Source organism: Mastomys coucha, unplaced genomic scaffold, assembly GCF_008632895.1.
Source record: "Mastomys coucha isolate ucsf_1 unplaced genomic scaffold, UCSF_Mcou_1 pScaffold22, whole genome shotgun sequence".
Lineage (NCBI taxonomy): Eukaryota > Metazoa > Chordata > Mammalia > Rodentia > Muridae > Mastomys > Mastomys coucha.
In genome coordinates this window covers 148,920,839-148,931,125 of record NW_022196905.1, presented here as the reverse complement: position 1 = coordinate 148,931,125, position 10,287 = coordinate 148,920,839, and the positions used below count along the sequence as shown (strand labels likewise).

General features: G+C 40.5%; 1 long non-coding RNA gene across 1 annotated transcript; it reads right to left on the bottom strand.

Moving 5' to 3' along the window:
• Positions 1-975: 975 nt before the first annotated feature.
• LOC116071111 lies at positions 976-6,494 on the bottom strand. Its single transcript, XR_004110713.1, has 2 exons — positions 6,415-6,494; positions 976-1,217 (listed from the first exon to the last, which is right to left on the bottom strand). It is a non-coding gene; the product is annotated as an uncharacterized LOC116071111 (long non-coding RNA).
• Between the last annotated feature and the right edge of the window lie 3,793 nt (positions 6,495-10,287).

The window sequence follows — 10,287 nt, the reverse complement described above, 5'->3', positions numbered from 1 at the left end:
CATGTATATGCATTTCCTGAAAACCATAGTTCTTAGCTCCAAGTTCCTGAGTTTTTCTGTGTGGGGGTATGTATATATGCACATTTTTTACATTCTGTGCTTTGCTCTCACCAAGTCCATCTCTGCTTATTCTTTGTTACCAATGAAAGAGTACAAATGGACTCAGGAAGTTATAGATCTAGATATTAGTGTTTGATATTTACCACACGGTAACCATTTATCCAGAACCCTCCCCCCCCCCGAAATCATTCATGTATTAAATCTCCAGTGGAACAGAACAGTGGCAGCTCTCTGGGTCACTTTGGAATTTCATGGAGCCCAGGTCAGCTTGCAGCTACAATGGACAATGTTGGAAAATGTGCCCATATCTATCTTTACTCTCAATAGAATGTTTTCCTTAGGCATTGGTGCAGAATTTATACTGCTTTAAAATATAATTTGGTTGACTATCTTCAAAATGAAAATGTTAGCAAATGATGAAAGAAATGTCAGCCTGTCCCTAAACTCTACTTATATTTAATGACAAAAAGAGTAACTCATGACTAGTCTAGTGTTTTCTCCCTCTATCTCTCTCTTCTCCCTGTCTCTTTCCCCCTCTTCATTTTTTCCTTCCCTCCTTATTTTATCTTTGACTTACCTACTTAAATCTATATTATAATAATTAAATGTACATTAGAACATTTTCCTCAATAAAGTTTTATACCTCCCAAAAATCAAAGAAAAATTTATTTGAAAAACTTAATCCTTTTCAAATTATTTTCTGCCTCATGATGCAACTAATTCCTACCTTAATATACCTAGGGTTAGAAGAGAAATTTCAGCATATGATTCTCTTAAACAAACCTTATCTCCATATTCAAACATTTCTAAAATGAATCTATAGCCTATATGCATTTCACACCATCATTCTCTAGTTTCCTTCTCCTTATTTTATGTTTTCCCTTCTTTAATCCAAAAGAATCCTAGAGGCTCAGGTCAGTTATGATATTATGCAAAATTTTTAATAGCATCAAAAATCCACTCCTAGAAGACTGTCCATCCAGCATGCCTCAGGCTTGCCAGATAGTTGAAAATGGATGGGGATATCAGGATACCAAGAGTTGGACATTCATCCACATGCCTATAGATGTGACAGATATCTTTGTGTAATAGGTTATGGGATGTCAGTGCATGCTACCCTGCATTTTTCATTTTTTCATGTTGCTTGCCGCCTCTTCCTGAAATGAGAAGAGAAAACTTACTAGAAATCCATTCCAGTCTGCAAGATGATTGACTCCACAGGCAGTTACAGCTCTTACATTCAGTGACATTTCCTTGGGCTTCAGATAGATTGAATTCTGGCGAATATTTGAATAAACCCATGTTTCATTGACCCAAGTAGAAATAGCACTTTGTCTATGAACCCAATGTGTTTCAGCCTATAAAGCACTTAAAAGTCTGATATGCAAATAGATTTGTATTAACTTATTGTCCACTATAGAATTCATCCTTCTACTCTTTATAACTTCACTTACATGAATTCTAACGTGCAGTAAAAATACCATAGTGATATTTGAATTATATACTTGAGGTAATTGTACAGTAATAACAGGGACTCACTTTACTTTTTAATATCTGTTCAAATTATTTTCCCAAGATTGTTTCTAGAGTTAGATGACTAAATATGCCTATTTTATAATTAATTATGAAAATAATATTGCCTGGAACTGAGGAAAAATTACAAATTTTTTAAAAACTTATAGCACAATTTCAATAAAAATTAGCTATAAATATTTGTCACATAAGTCATAATAAGAATTGAGCATGTATCTTTAGTAGAAACTTAGAGAAATATCAGTAAAACATGAAAATAAATACTATCAAAGCAAAGGTATATATTTAAATTTGTTATATGCTTTGGAAGAAAGCCAGTACACTGGGAATATTTAGATGCTTTTTCTAACATGCCACTTCATCACTTTAGGCACCATCTCACTTTGTATAGATAACTCAGAACCTTCCTTTTAATCATAAGCTTTTTAGTGCAGAGAGTCTGCAGTGACAACAAAGATGAGATCATGTAATTGGTCAGTTCCGACTTACTTGATTCCTCTGGGTTGCAATACTAGTAAATATAGATCAGAAAACAGACTGAGCATGGGTGTTATAAAATAAATAAAGGTCATCATCTGTAGTAGTGTAATAATTTAATTTACATACTGACCACAGCTTTCCCTCTGTCCTCTCCTCTTAGTCCTTCTCCCCATCCTCATCTACTCCTTCTTCCATTCTCTTCAGAAAAGGGGTGGCCTCCCATCAATAAATACCACACTTAGCATATCAAGTTAAAGTAAGACTAGGAACATCTTCTATTGAGACTAGACAAGGCAGTCCAGTAGTAGGAAAGGATCCGAAAGCCAGGCAAGAGTATCAGAGACAAATCCCACTACTGCTTTTAGTAGTCTCACAAGAAGTACAAGCTCTTTATATATATATATATATGTAAGGAGGGTCTAGGTCAGTCCCATGCATATTTTCTTGTTGGCAGTTCAGTCTCTGAACCACTATGAGCACAGTTTAGTTGCTTCTGCAGGGTTTTTTTTTTTTTTTTTGAGGGGGGTTTGATTCCTCTGTCTCCTACAATTCTTCCTTCCCCCCCCCCCGAATTCTTCAAATTCCACCTAATCTTTATCTGGTGTATCTGTGCAGCTGTTTCCATCAGTTGCTGGGTGAAGCCTCTCTGATTAATGATTATGATAGGTACCTGTCTCTACACAACTTGCAAGTGAGACAAATTGCAGGTTGAAAGTTTTGTGTCTGGGTTGGTGTCATTAAAAATAATGGCATTTTAAGGACTATTATGAATTTAATTAAATTATTGAAGGATAGATTATTTTATATTGTCCAAACAGACTCTAAGCCTATTACAAGTATGCTTACAGAGAGGAGACATGTTTATAGAACAGCAGCCAGTTGAAAAAAAAAAAAAAAACGAGAGGAAGGTTGAAGTTATGAAGCAAGCAAGACAAGCAGCAAAGCACCAAACAATCTGCTATACTTTGACTTCAACATTCTGGCTTCCAGAACCATGAAACACACATTTACCTTGCTGTCAGCAACCATGTTTATGGCAAGCTTCAGGATATCAAGGCAGGGCAAATACAGCAGCATGTAGTCTAACTAATTCTACAGAAATCTTTTGGTTATAACAGAATTTAAAACAAACTTAAAAGGGCCTGATGTTTTCCAAATCTTAACTCATGTCTATGATATCTATGTCTGACTTCATGATTCTATGAACTCAAAATTTTATAGTTATTACATACAGCATATACATAATCTTTAGATTATTAAACACTATCCAAGGAAGTCAAGGCTACTTTTAGATGTTGTGAATGTTTTGTTTTGTGATAATTCTAGGGTTTTACAGACTTTAAATTGGCTTTAATACTAATTTGCTTTCATCTTCTAAAATATTGTATAAAACTTAAAGAACAAATTCATAAATGGGCAAATAAAATATTACTACCACTCCAAATCCATCTGTGCTTACACTTCCTGAGTCAGCATCTTTTGTATGTCTGCTTTTCTTTTACTCTTGAATGTGAAAAACAAGTGTCTCCTATTTTCTAAGACCAGTGTACTAGCTATTTTTGTGTCAACTTGACACAAGCTGGAGTTACCACAGAGAAAGGAGATTCAGGTGAGGAAATACCTCCATGAGAACCAGCTGTAAAGTATTTTCTCAATTAGTGATCAATTGTGGGTTGTACCATCCCTGGACTGATAGTCTTGGGTTCTATAAGAAAGCAAGCTGAGCAAGCCAGGAGAAGCAAGCCAATAGATAACATCCTTCCATGGCCTCTACATAAACTCCTGCTTTCTGACCTGCTTGAGTTCCAGTCCTGATTTCCTTTAGTGATGAACAGCAATGTGGGAATGTAAGATGTTACTCCCCAACTCACTTCTTGGTCATGATGTTTGTGGAGGAGTAGTAACCCTGACTAAGACAAATTAGTACCAGCATAGTGAGGTATTCCTGTGACAACTTGACCACATTTTGGGGAGGACTGTGGAAGGACTTTGGAACTTTGGGCTAGAAAATCCATTCAGTGTTAAGAGCTCTGTGGGATGGTCTGTAGGAGCTTGGAAGATAAATGTTGAGAACAGTGCAGAAGATGGAGGCCTGGATTATGAAATTTCAGATGGAAGATTAAAGACTCTTATTAGGGCCATTGCTATTTTGATTGTGAATATTCTGTGGTTTTGATTAGCTGGGGCTGGTTACCTGTGATTAACAAGATGCCAGAACTAGTAAAGTGAAAACTTTTGTATTACTAGGATTATTGATGCTGGTTAGCTGGAGCTAAGTAATAAGTGGTGATTAAGAAGATACAATTCACAGACCATGTGAAGCTCAAGAAGAAGGAAGACCACAGTCTGAGTACTTCCGTCCTTCTTAGAAGGGGTATCAAAATGCCCATGGTAGGAAATACAGAGACAAAGTTTGGGTCAGAAACTGAAGGAAATGACATCCAGTGACTGTCCCACCTAGGGATCCATCCCATACACAGTTACCAAACCCAGACGCTATTGTGGTTGCCAACAAGTGCTTACTGACAGGAGGCTAGTATAGCTGTCTCCTGAGAGGCTCTGCCAGGGCAAAATACAGTGTAACAAATACATAAGTGGATGTTCACAGCTATCCATTGGACTGAGTACAAGGTCCCTAATGGAGGAGCAAGAGAAAGGACCCAAGGAGCTAAAGGGGTTTGCAGCCCCATAGGAGGAACAACAATATGAACCAACCAGTACCCCCAGAGCTCCCAGAGTCTAAATGACCAAGCAAAATGTACACATGGAGGGACCCATGGCTCCAGCCACATATATAGCAGAGGAAGGCCTTGTAGAACATCAATGAGAGGAGAGGCCCTTGGTCTTGTGAAGGCTTGATGCCCCAGTGTAGAGGAATGCCAGGACAGGGAAGAGGGAGTAGATGGGCTAGTGAGCAGGGAGGGGAAGATGGGATAGGGGGGTTTTCAGAGGGGATAAAATTTGCCATGTAAATAAAGAAAACATCTACTAAAAAGAGAGAGAGAAACCAGTATCATTGAGGTGACATCTTCTGGGAAGTGTTTACTGAGAGCACAAAGAGGCTGTGTTCCAGAGATAGCCAAGTTTGTAACTGGTGCTGCAGCAGGACTTAGTAATGTGCAAGAGTCACCCAGGTGGTACTGGTTTTGAAGGCATGAAGGGATTCTGAAGAGCAACTGTGAGAGGCAATGGAAGGATCATTGGTGAAGGTACAATCTTAGTTGTAATTGATGACCCAGGACTTGAAGGAGTAATGCAAAGAAGTTGAGGCTTGGTACCATGAAGAAAGCCTATGAGAGGCTATTGGTGAAGCCTAGTTACAGTGGAAGATAGCAGTGTTTTGAAGAAACTAGTACCATGAATGACCACCAAGAACAGCAGCAGCAGTGGAGTACAGGCATCTAGAGCCTAGAAGACAAGGTGTGTGCTACAAAGGGCAGGGCTGAAGAAATGACACAAGAATCTTCTGGATTCTTGAAGGAATCTAGATAATGAATGGATCCCAGATATTGAGCAGTTTGAGTTTGATTTTGCTTTTGATTGTTACTGTGCCCTGATATTTTTCCCTCTTGAAGGAAGAAAGAATTTTAGTGGAGCCCACAGTTAAGAGACTTTTAATTGTAAAAAGACTTTGAATTTTAAAAGAGATTGGATATTTTAAAGGGATTGAAATTTTAAAAATTTGTAAAGGCTGTGGGACTTTTAAAGTTATTTAGATCTTGGGGATGAATAAGAAAATAAGGGTTGAGGCTTAATAGTGATGTAGTTGTGTGTCAAGTTGACAAGGGGTCAATTGTACTGGCTGGTCTTATGTCAACTTGACACAAGCTGAAGTTATTACAGAAAAAGGAGCTTCAGGTGAGGAACTGCCTCCATGAGAACCAGCTGTAAGACATTTTCTCAATTAGTGATCAATTTGGGGAGAGCCCCTTGTGGGTGGTACCATCCTTAGGCTGGTAGTCTTGGGTTCTATAAGAAAGCAAGCTGAGCAAGCCAGGGGAAGCAAGCCAGTAAGTAACATCCCTCCATGGCCTCTGCATAAGCTCTTGTTTCCTGACCTGCTTGAGTTCTAGTCCTGACTTCCTTTAGTGATGAACAGCAATGTGGGAATGTAAGATGAATAAAGTCTTTCCTCCCCAACTTGCTTCTTAGTCGTGATGTTTGTGCAGGAATAGAAACCCTGACTAAGATAACCACATATACTCATTTTTCTTTTTAACTAATTTTCCCATCTAAACCTATCTAACTCTCCATCAGCTTTAATTTACTTTAACTTCTGTTGCTATGTTAAAATGTCCTGACAAAAATAAAGTTATAGGAGAAGGGTTAGTTTTCACTCACAATTGTAGCTTTCAGTCCATCAGGTCAGGGAAACTAAGACAGCAGGAATCTCTATTGGCCAATCACATTTCACCCACTGTCAAGAACACAGAGAAATTAATTACATGCATGGTTTCTTGCTTGCTTGTTTATATTCAGCTTTATTATACACTTCAAGTCATCTTTCTGGGGCTGGTGAGATGTCTCAGTGGGTAAGAGCACTGACTGCTCTGCTGAAGGTCCTGAGTTTAGATCCCAGCAACTACATGGTGGCTCACAACCACCCATAATGAGATCGGATGCCCTCTTCTGGTGCATCCGAAGACAGCTGCAGTAAATTACGCCAGAGCTAGCTGGAGCTGGCAGAGTTCCTGAATTCAACAGCAAACACACACATGATGGCTCATGGCCATCTGTACAGCTACATTGTACTCACACATTGATGTGTTAGAACGGTGGGTTGCATCAGGATATACCACACACTAGGCCCAAACAGTTCCACGTGTAAGAGGTTTAATTGAGAGGGAGAGAGGGAGCAGTATCATGGAAAGAGGAAGAGAGCGAGCAAGATGGAGGAATGTTTCCTGTATGTATATATATATACATATATATACATATATATATATATGTATATATATATATATATATATATATATACATATATATATATATGTAATATGTGTGTGTGTGTGTGTGTGTGTGTGTGTGTGTGTGTGTGTGTGTGTGTGTGTATGTGTGTGTTCTTAGTGGCCACAGGTAAAGGTGGGAGGTGAGCCCAATGGATTCTGGGAATGCAGCTGTTGCTCTGGCAACAGGTCTCTGAGACCCGCCCATGAGTCACCACGGGCTTTGGATGTTAACATACCTCCCTTTTTGATATTATAAAGAGAAGGAAAGAAAAAGGGAAGGGGAAGCCGATGGTGAAAAGGGGATGAGAGCGTTGTGTCTCTTAAGCTACTTCCTGCTGTCTAGGGGCATTGTCAATGGGGGGTAGCTGGCTTTCACCATCAGGGTCCACTTGGTAAACGTTCACATCAGGTTCCTCTGTAGACAGTGGCTCATCTGTGGGCAGCGGCTGGTAATCCTGTAACAGGAGTATCCCAGATTGGTTGACATAGAAGCAGCATTCTTCTTGGAATAGGCAAAGACCACCTTCTTTAGCTGTCAGGATATCTAGTCCCCATATGTTCTGAAGCACCATGGCTGCCAAAGAATTGGTCTGTTTTTGGATAGTAAGCACAGTTTCAGACACTTTTTTGAAAATCGCTTTGAAACTGAGAAGTGAATGTATTATATTGGGTCATGGAAGTTGTTATCCCTGCAACTCCAATACCAACACCTATGGCTATTCCCGTAGCAACCAAAAGTGGCACAACTTGAGCTGCCCTCTTATGCTGGGCAGCTATCATATCTACAGCTGGAATTGGCAGGGGCTCATTTCCCTGAATTACTCCCAGTTCAGGGAAAAGAAGTACTAATGTGCAAACTCCTGACCAGCTAGCAGGTAGGCAATGATATGCCTGAGTACAACAAAGAATTGATGTGTTGTTTTAGATTGTAGAGCATTGTGGCAGAGATGATATATCAAGGGTTATGGTTCTATTGCAGTGTAGGGAGCTCAGCATTCCCACTGAATGAATTCCAGAGGCCTTAAAACAGGTTGCCATGCCAAAGAGAGGGACAAAGGTAAGGTATGAAGTCATAGCGACACTGGAGCCAGGGCAGCTGACAAAGGGTGAGGTAACGTTACTTGGCAGTATCACTATAGACACTGTAAGTGACAATTGTGAGTTAGTTCCAGGGGATATACATAACCAGCAATCCTTAAAGCGTCCAGGTCTGGGGACATTAAGGAGTTGGTATGCCGAGGTCAAGGTCTGAAGTAAAAAGTGAAATGACAAGGTAGTGCCATTTATGAGGGGTGATGTCAAAGAGATAAGGACCTCAGAGGAGTGTTTGATTATCTCCCCTGCTTTTCAGATATCTAGGGGCTGGGCAATTGAGACATACTTTCTCTGAATAAGGATGGTACTTACTGGGGCCCCGGGCTGATTTTTACGATAGAGCTTACCAACAACTTTTGTCTCCCACCTGGAATCACATAGGTCTTGTATGTAGAAAGAGTGTCTTGCAATGTTGATAGAAGAAATGATTGATCCATGATCCTAGCATATGTATTTGACAAGACCAATATGGGCAGCCCCCATATTCATCTGGCCATTTTCTACAATAATCTTTTGTCTGGTCAAAGAGAAGACAAGTATAGAGATCATAATATTTAGATAGGATTACAGATACAGGGATGATAGCAATTTGGATTTGTTCCTGGCATCCGGCTATGGAGCAGTTTCCTGACCCTATTTGGAAAGACTTTGTTATCTGTGGGGGTTTCTTGAATCTTGAATCTCCAGATATAAGGGTTACCCTGGATAGAAATGAACAGCAGGGGGAGGATGAGAAACCCATGTCTAATCCAGTGAGGTCCAGCTCAGCTGCCGAAGTGAAGTCTCATTTTCTGGGATTGAGGACAAGGTGAGAGGTCTCATTGTCCTCTGGAGTTTAACAGAGGATGGCCCTGTTAAGATTGATGTGTATGAACAAGACTAATTTTTAGGTGGAGGAATGAAAGGTTTGAGGTGAGACAGATGGACCCAATGACAGAGTCCCTCGAGTTTAGCAGTTGTAGGGGTTACAAGAATTACTTTAAAAGGTCCCTGCTATTTGAGAGAGAGAGGTGAGGGCTGATGACCTGGAGGGGATAGAAGGACTTGGTCTCCAATGTTGACAGGTAGTGAACAGGAGACAGTGTATGGCTGAGGTAGATGGTGATCAGCAAAGTTCCATAGGAGAGAATGGAGGTGGCAAAGTAATGGGGTAAGTAGATGGTCTGGGAGGGGAGAGCATTTAGGTGAAAGACCAGGAGTTAGGACTGGACGTCCATATATGGGTTCAAAGGGAGAGATGAGGAGAGGTCGCTTTGGGAGAGCTCTTAACCTGAAAAGAGCCAGAGGTAGACATTTTATCCAATCAAGTTGAAGTTCCTGTGACAGCTTAACAAGAGTGGTTTTTAAGGAGCAATTAGTTCTTTCTACCTTACCAGAAGATTGAGGGTGATAAGAAATGTGAAAATGCCAGGGGATATCTAGGGCCATAGATAGGATTGGAGAAACTTGGGAAATAAATCCAGGACAATTGTCTGATTGGAGAGAGGATGGGACACCAAACCGGGGGATGATCTCTTGGAGAAGGAGATCAGAGACTGTTTGAGCCCTTTTGTTAGTTGTGGGAAATGCCTCTACCCACCAAAGTGTCCACCAAGACCAGGAGGTACTTGGCATGCCTGACAGTGGGCATGTGGGTAAAGTCAAGTTGCCAGTGAGTTCCAGGAAGGGAACCTCTAGCCTGATGGGTAGGAAAAGGGGTGCTATGATACCTTGAATTGGGGTCAGACTTCTGACAGATTTTGTAGATGCAGTGATAGATTTTAAGAAGCTTAAGTCCTCAGGAGTAGGCTGTAGAGAGAGAGGGTATTGAGCTTGGATTATATATTTGGTAGAGTCCAGTAATTGGATGACAACAGGAGAATGGTGTTTAGCAACAGAAGGTTTCTGGACATCCCAGACTAGGGGATCTACCTGAGAAGCTGGTAAAGAATACAGTATGTTAGTGTTAGTAGGTTGGCTGGCTAGGAGAAGGAGCAGAGGAACTGCTAGCGAGCCTGGGTTTAGGCAAATGTGGGGAGCAAAGGAAATAGAGGCTCCCAGCCTAGCTAGAAGATCCCTTCCCAATAAGGGGACAGGACATGTTGGCACTACCAAAAAGGAATGGGTGAGAGGTACACCCCTAAAATACAACTAAGTGGTGGGGTCTGGAAAGGGAAGTAAGGTTGCCCTC